The sequence below is a fragment of the Pristiophorus japonicus genome, chromosome 8 (assembly GCF_044704955.1).
Source record: "Pristiophorus japonicus isolate sPriJap1 chromosome 8, sPriJap1.hap1, whole genome shotgun sequence".
In the NCBI taxonomy this organism is placed as follows: Eukaryota; Metazoa; Chordata; class Chondrichthyes; family Pristiophoridae; genus Pristiophorus; species Pristiophorus japonicus.
Window position 1 is genome coordinate 240999158 of NC_091984.1, and position 9375 is coordinate 241008532.

The following is a 9375-nucleotide window of genomic DNA, read 5'->3' on the forward strand; positions in this document are numbered from 1 at the left end:
CTGACTCATTGAGGTGTGAGTGATGCCACAGCCAACACCTAATATTGGAGCTGGGGGAAAAGGCTGTTTATCCAATCAGACAATGAAGAGTCCAGATGGTGTGGGGAAGGCGGGGTATCACGAGGACGGTCATGTTGAGCAACCAATAGCGGGGGCGAGTGGTTGGAGATCAAACCTCCTGGAACAAAGCAACTCACTGCTATTGGCTGTGATGATGCAACTTTGCAGCAAACCCTTGCTGTGGATTATCAGTTGTGGACTGGACACTGTAAATTGTACATAGCATTTACAGCACAGAAACAGACCATTTGGCCCAACTGCTCTATGCCAATGTTTATGCTCCACACGAGCCTCCTCCTACCCTACCCTATCGTATATCCTTCTATTCCTTTCTTCCTCACGTACTTATCTAACTTCGCCTAAATATATCTATGCTATTTGCCTCAATTACTCCCTGTGGTAGTAAATGGTATGTATGGCTGTCGTTCAGCCCGACTGCCCGCCTCTCTTCTTCGTGTCCAGATGTCCCTGGAGATGGAGCACGTGGTGTCCGCCGGTACGCTCGTGGTCTTCTGCGAGTTGGGCACCAGAGGGACTGGAGTGCATCATCTCAACAGGGAACAATAATTTAATTTGATTTGATATGGTTCCCTTTAATGGTTAATTGTTAATTTGTGGTTTTTGGTGCCCTCAGCAAAAAAACGGGGACACTTGATTAAAAGTTATTTTTAAAATAGTTGCGGAGCTGTTGCACTGTGAGTGGCTTACCCAGTCACATGACGTTCACAAGATGCAATAAAACCCTGGTCAGGTTCTCCACAATGAGGCGTGCTGTTGTGAGCCCGGTGGATGAACTGGTCGGATTCATTTTGTTGTTAAACTTTTGCTAATAAACCAGCTAGTTCCTTTCAGCAAAAGTGTAGCCATGAATTCTTAAGCAAAGAACCCATGAAGCAAATATACTACAAAATTGGTGATGAGAGTGGGATTTGTGGGAAGAAATTGTGATGGAATTTCCTTTTATGAGGAGGCAACTGCAAGTGGAACACGGAAAGATATAGCAGCAGTGATTCCCGAATGAGAGACTGGCAGTACCATATGTTTTTGAGAGTATTAACAGTGTTGAACTGATAAAAAGAGCTTGTGGAACGCCATTTAGTTATTGGAAAGCAATTCAAAATTACTGAGAGTGACTAACAGCTAAGAAGGACAAGGATATGACAACGAGTTATGTCAGTAATTTGGGAGCTTTTGACAAGAATAAGGAATCGTTTAGATCCTAATATTTATTAAAACTAATGACATCAATCGATGTGGCAGGTTCGCAATTAAGCAATCAAGCAGTTTAGGAGAAGATGAAAGCTATTTTGTTAGTTATGATTGGCGCAGAACATTATAATATCTTAGTGAATCTGTTAACTCCAAGAAAGGTTACGGATGCTTCATTCTCGACATACTACAGATATTGGCGAATAATTTTGATCCATAGTCTTTCAAAATAGCAGAAAGCTGTAAGTTCACAATGAGAAACCAAAGGCCTGACGGAACCATCAGTGAATACATTGTTGCCATAAGAAAATTATCTCTACGCTGCAATTTTGGACGATTCCTAGATAGGGCTCTTTGAGATAAATTTGTATGTGGACTAACAGATCAACGCATCCAGTCAAAATTGTTAGGCATGGATGATTTCTCTTTTGAGAAAGCTTGCAAGATAGCCACCTCCACGGAGATGGCAGAGAAAAATATTAAGGAATTTCACCCATTACCGGCATAGCAGCCACTGAGCTGTAGAAACGCAGAAGAGGGTGAGCCGTAGTCGGAGGGAGAGTTATGAAACTAAGAAGAATGAATGTCATACGTGTAATTGCAACCATACAGCATTACAGTGTCGATTCAAGTGGGCAAGATGCTACCGGTGCCAAGTGAGGGGACACATTGAAGCCGCAGGTAAATCCAAGGACAGGCCCAACGATAATCAAAGACTTCACTGGGTGGAAAACGATGTGGGACAGTGTGGGGTTTGGTGCTATGCAGTGAAGGGAAAGGCAATACATTCAGTAAGTCAGTATTTCAGAAAGATAACACTGATTAATAATCGATGGATTAATATGGCAGTAGATACTCAATACTGATTGCTCAATAATGGGAAACGATGTGTATTACAAGAATTTTAGGAGCATACCACTAAAATCGAGCCCAGTGGAGCTGAAAACATATTCAGGGGAAGATCTGCAGACGCTTGGACATATAGCGTGTGTAGTGCAATATCATGGGCAACAAGCAAGATTACCTAGTGAAATACGTCAATCGGCCGACACTCATGGGCAAAGATTGGCTCAGAGTGCTTTGTGTGGATTGGTACAGCATCTACAGTGCAGAAATGGTTAAATCTCGGTTAGATACTCAACTGGAGAAATATACTAACATGTTTCAGGACTCATACGAGGGTATCAAAGGATATAAGACAAATATTCGGATCAGGTCAGATGTGAAACCTAATTTTTGTAGACCAAAGCCGGTACCATATGCATTAAAATCACAGGTTGAGCAAGAGCTTGATAAGTTAGAGAAAAACAGAGTTTTAGGGAAGACTGATAGGAGTGACTGGGACACCCCATTAGTAGTAGTTCCAAAAGCAGACAAAACAGTACGGCTCTGTGGGGACTTGAGCAATTGATGATGAACTGCATCACAGAACTGGCAGGAGCCAAAGTCCTCACAAAACTGGATCCCTCCCATGCCTACGCTCAACTCAACATTGATAAGGTTAGCCAGCAGTATCTGACAGTCAATACACACAGGTTTATATTCATACACCAAGTTGCCCTACGATATCAAGTCCTCACCAAAGATATTTCAGGCTAACCATGGATAAGATCTTACAGGGACTAAATCACTGTTTGTGCAATCAAGCTGCTGTGTTGATAAGCACCGGCACACAGAAGGAATACCAGGAAATCTTAGAAGAAATATTCAGATGGTTCAATTACCATAATCTGAAGCTGAAGAGGAGTACAGGTGTATTTATACAGTGTGACATAGTTTACCTGGGATTGTGGGTAAATGAAAATTGCCTCCAAACGGTTGAGAAAGTACAAGCCATCATGATGGCTCCGGAACTGAAAAACGTTACTGAATTCCGATCCTTTTTAGGCATGGTCCAATATTCCGCTCATCCCCTGCCTGGGTTAGCGACAGTGCTCGCACCGCTCCATTATTTATTAAAGAAAGATATGCGTTGGATACGGGGCAAAGAGCGACCGAGTGCATATAACACATGCACGCAACGTTTGAGAAGTAGTGCTCTTATCATCCATTATAATCTGACTTGTGAACTAAGACTAGCATGTTCTGGGTATAGTGTGGGAGCAATGATCAGCCATGTTTTGAATGATGGTCAGGAAAAAACGGTTCCCTTTGCATCGCGTACGCTCAACAAAAGTGAACAAAATTATGCCCAGATTGAGAGAGAGGCTTTGGCAATTATACTTAAGTGTTAAAAAATGTCATCAGTTTCCTTTGGGACGCCAATTCAAGCAAGCAACCAATCACAAACCATTACTGGATATCTTAGGCCCAAAGATTGGCAATTCCATCTATGGCGGCTTCCAGGATACAAAGATGGTCTATTTTATTGTCTCAATATGATTACAGAATCGAGTATCATACGTCGAAGCAGAATACAATGACGGATACCCTTTCAAGGTTGCCTCATGAAGCTTCTGCAATTGGCCGCGAGCAGTCAATCTTTACTCTAGATGTTGTTGATGCGGACTTTCCAGTCACCGCCTCTGTTATTGCGAAGCACACATAGAAAGATGCCACATTACAGCGGGCCTATGAGCACACTCTGTGTGAGGGTGGCCTGAAGATCAGAAGCATATAGACGAAGAGATGAAGCCTTTTTATCATCGTCGGCATGAATTATCATGCGAGCAGGGATTTCTAAAATAGAGCCTAGAAGTAGTCATTCCCAGTGCACTTCAGGCCAAAGTCTTGACGGAACTTCACAATGAGCATACTGGCTTCGTGGGTATGAAAGCAGTGGTCCGAATTTTTGTTTATTAGCCTGGGTTGGATAATAACTTAGAATTATTAGTAAGCAAGTGTACTATCTGTCAAGACTGCTGAGCCATGCCAGCTAAAATGCCGCTGCAAACATGGAGTTGGCCGATGAGACCATTCCAAAAAATACATATTGATTTTTGTAAGAAGGGAAGCGATAATTTTCTGGTTCTAATCGATAGCCATTCGAAATGGCTGAAAGTACGGTATATGGGGTCATCTACGACTACAGAGCGTACATTGGATGAATTACGGGATATTTTTGCATACCATAGCCTGCCTGAAGAAATGGTGTCAGATAATGGGCCGCAATTTCGGTGCATGCAATTTTTGAATTTTGCTGGACACAATGGTATCAAACACACGTTAGTAGCACAATATCATCCTGTTTCGAATGTTGCAGCTGAAAGGTCGGTCAGGATTGTCAAGGAGGCTTTGCGGAAACAAGTTCTACAGGCTGGATCATCGGTGAACATGAGGCAGAGTTCTCAGTGTGTCAAAAAGGGCAGGTCCACGCAAATGGGATGTTGGTACAATTATTGGTATGTAGCACCAAGCAGTGAAAATTGGTGACTACATTAGGAAGGTTCATGTAGATCAAATGTTTCTGGCGAGTGATGCACCATCGGTACATTCAGAAGGCGTTCGACAAGGTCCCACACAAGAGATTGATGTGCAAAGTTAGAGCACATGGGATTGGGGGTAGTGTGCTGACGTGGATTGAGAATTGGTTGTCAGACAGGAAGCAAAGAGTAGGAGTAAATGGGTACTTTTCAGAATGGCAGGCAGTGACTAGTGGGGTACCGCAAGGTTCTGTGCTGGGGCCCCAGCTGTTTACACTGTACATTAATGATTTAGATGAGGGGATTAAATGTAGTATCTCCAAATTTGCGGATGACACTAAGTTGGGTGGCAGTGTGAGCTGCGAGGAGGATGCTATGAGGCTGCAGAGTAACTTGGATAGGTTAGGTGAGTGGGCAAATGCATGGCAGATGAAGTATAATGTGGATAAATGTGAGGTTATCCACTTTGGTGGTAAAAACAGAGAGACAGACTATTATCTGAATGGTGACAGATTAGGAAAAGGGGAGGTGCAACGAGACCTGGGTGTCATGGTACATCAGTCATTGAAGGTTGGCATGCAGGTGCAGCAGGCGATTAAGAAAGCAAATGGCATGTTGGCCTTCATAGCAAGGGGATTTGAGTACAAGGGCAGGGAGGTGTTGCTACAGTTGTACAGGGCATTGGTGAGGCCACACCTGGAGTATTGTGTACAGTTTTGGTCTCCTAACCTGAGGAAGGACATTCTTGCTATTGAGGGAGTGCAGCGAAGGTTCACCAGACTGATTCCCGGGATGGCGGGACTGACCTATCAAAAAAGACTGGATCAACTGGGCTTGTATTCACTGGAGTTCAGAAGAATGAGAGGGGACCTCATAGAAACATTTAAAATCTGACGGGGTTAGACAGGTTAGATGCAGGAAGAATGTTCCCAATGTTGGGGAAGTCCAGAACCAGAGGTCACAGTCTAAGGATAAGGGGTAAGCCATTTAGGACCGAGATGCAGAGGAACTTCTTCACCCAGAGAGTAGTGAACCTGTGGAATTCTCTACCACAGAAAGTTGTTGAGGCCAATTCACTAAATATATTCAAAAAGGAGTTAGATGAGGTCCTTACTACTAGGGGGATCAAGGGGTATGGCGAGAAAGCAGGAATGGGGTACTGAAGTTGAATGTTCAGCCATGAACTCATTGAATGGCGGTGCAGGCTAGAAGGGTCGAATGGCCTACTCCTGCACCTATTTTCTATGTTTCTATGTTTCTATGGTACCACGAGTACCAAGAAATTGTTAACACTCATCTGAACCACAGGAACAGTCGGACACTTAGTTGGGGTTCTACCAGAACCACTTGGCTCCAAACCTTCTCACGGCCTTAATCAGAATGTGGATGCAAGAGCCACATGCTAGGAAAGAGGTGAGAGAATCTGACCATGACATTAAGACAGCATTCAACCAAATGTGGCACCAAGAAACCCTGGAAAAACTGCGGTCATTTGGGGTCAAGGGGGAAACTCTCCCGTGGCTGCAGATCTACCTGACACAAAGGAAGACGATGTTGGTTGTTGGAGGTCAATCATTGTAGCCCCAAGACTTTGCTGCAGGAATTCCTGAGGGAAGTTTCTGAGGCCCAACCATCTTCAACTGCTTCATCAATGACCTTCCCTCCATCACAAGGTCAGATATGGGCTATTCCCTGATAATTCAGATCCAGCACCTGCGAGGAACCAGACATAGTAGGGATTATTGCGACATGGCTACAGAAAAATCAGGACTGGGAAATAAACATTGCAAAGAATAACATATTTAGAAAAAATAGAGGGAAAAAGAGGAGCTGGAGTGTCTGTACTTATTAGGGATAACATAATGGCAGTAGAAAAAAACGACACAGATATCAGCAAGTCAGAAATAGAATCCATGTAGAGATAAAAGTTAATAATGGATTAATCACATTAATAGGGGCAGTCTACAGACCACCAAAAAGTAGAAGGGAATGGTGGAGGAAGAAATATGCAAACAAATTAGGGAAATGACTAAAAAACATAGAATAATAAATCATGGGGGATTTCAACTGCCCAGATATTAATTGGATATAAGAGGTAGGTAAAGGGGATAAGGGAATGGAGTTCCTACAATGTGTACAGGACTCCTTTCTAACCCAATATGTAAAAAGGCCATCAAGAGAGGATTCGCGGTTGGATCTAATAATGGGGAATGAACCAGAGCAGATAAGAGAAGTAAAAGTAAGGGAACATCGAGGCAATAGTGACCATAATATAATATGTTTTAAGATAATAATTGAGAAGGACATAAGTCTGACATGGACCAGGTTAATACATTGGAGAAAAGCTGATTTTGAGGGGCTGAGATGAAAACTTGGGAAAATAAAATGGACAACGATATTGGCAAATAATGACGTAGAACAATGGAAAACATTTAAAAACGGTGTTCAACACAGTCCAGGAAAATTATATATCCGCTAAAAAACAAGTAAACACAAATGAGACACCATGGATGAATGAAGCCAAAAGGGGAAAAAATGAGGGTAAGGAAAGAGGCATATATTAAGTACTTGGAGAGCGGGATAAGGGAGAATATGAAGGGAGTAGGAAGGCAAAGAGGAACTATTAAATTAAATTATCAAGGAACATAAAACAAAATAGTAAAATATTTTACAGGCACATAAAAAAACAGGAAGCGTGGGATGGGAATAGGGCAACTAAGGGATGGAGAGGATAATACCACAGGCAGCAACAGAGAGATGGCAGAGATATTAAATAATTACTTTGCTTCAATATTTACCAGGGAGATAGAACAGGTGGATATGACATTGGATGATGAGATTAGCAATGAGTTAACTGCATTTAAAATAAAATGAGGAGCTATTCTAAATAAACTAATGAAACTCAAAGAGGATAAAACCCCTGCTCCGGAGAGATTACATCCGCGCATTTTAAAAGAATCTAGGGAAGAAATAGCAGAGGCATTACTATACATATTTAGTAATTTATTAGAAAAAAGGTGTAGTGCCAGAGGACTGACAGGTAGCTAACATAGAAACAGAAATTTACAGCACAGAAGGAGGCCCTTTCGGCACAACGTGTCCACGCCGGTCGACAAAGAGCCACACGGCCCTCGGTCAGCAGCCCTGAAGGTTACATATAAACCAATGAACAATGGTGGACAGGTAAAGGGCATCTGGCCCAACCAGTCCACCCCACAAAACTGCGATATACCATGTATTGCAGCATTTTACACTCCACCTCACCTGGAGCCATGCGATCACCTGGGAGAGGAAAAAAAAAACAGATAAAAACCCAGGCCAATGGGGGGGGGGAAATCTGGGAAAATTCCTCTCCGACCCATCCAGGCGATCGAAACTAGTCCAGGAGATCACTCTGCCATATTAGATTCCCTGAAGTACTTACCATCGTATTTGCGCCAGCCAACAAGCAGTTATCCAGTCTAATCCCACTTACTTCGCCTTTATTGCAAAGGGGATGGAGTATAAAAGCAGGGAAGTCTTGCTGCAGCTATATAAGGTATTGGTGAGGCCACACCTGGAATACTGCGTGCAGTTTTGATTTCCCTATTTACGAAAGGATATATTTGCTTTGGAGGCAGTTCAGAGAAGGTTCACTCAGTTGATTCCAGAGATGAGGGGGTTGACTTATGAGGAAAGATTGAGTAGGCTGGGCCTCATTGGAATTCAGAAGAATGAGAGGTGATCTTATCGAAACGTATAAGATTATGAGGGGGCTTGACAATGTGGATGCAGAGAGGATGTTTCCACTGATGGGGGAGACTGGAACTAGAGGGCATAATCTTAGAATAAGGGGCCGCTCATTTCAAACAGAGATGAGGAGAAATTTCTTCTCTCAGAGGGTTGTAAATCTGTGCAATTTGCTGTCTCAGAGAGCTGTGGAGGCTGGGACATTGAAAAATTTTAGACAGAAATAGACAATTTTTTAAACGATAAAGGGACAAGGGGTTATGGGGAGCGGGCGGGGAAGTGGAGCTGAGCCCATGATCAGATCAGCCATGATCGTATTGAATGGCGGAGCAGGCTCGAAGGGCCGTATGGCCTACTCCTGTTCCTATTTCTTATGTTCTTATTTCTTATGTTCTTACCAGCTCTAGGTCTGTAAACCTGCAGGTTACGGCACTTCAAGTACCCATCCAACCACCTTTTAAATGTGGTGAGAGTTTCTGCCTCTACCACCTTTCTAGGCAGTGAGTTCCAGACCCCCACAACCCTCTGCGTGAAGAAGCCCCCCCTCAAAACCCCTCTAAACCTTCCACCAACTACCTTAAATCTATGCCCCCACGTAATTGACCCCTCCACCAAAGGAAAAAGGCCCTTGCTATCCATTATATCCAGGCCGCTCAAAATGTTATACACCTCAATGAGGTCTCTCAGTCTCCTCTGTTCCAAGAGGACAAACCCAGCCTATCCAATTTGTCCTCACAGCTAAGATTCTCCATTCCAGGCAATCTCCTCTGCACTCTCTCCAGTGCAATCACGTCCTTCCTATAATATGGCGACCAGAACTGCACACAGTACTCCAGCTGTGGCCGAACCAGTGCATTATACAATGTAAGCATAACCTCCCTGCTCTTGTATTCTATGCCTTGGCATAAAGGGAAGCATACCGTATGCCTTCTTAACCACCTCATCCACCTGCTACTTTCAGGGATCTGTGGACAAGCACTCCAAAGACCCTGTTATGTCTATAGTGTACTTATGA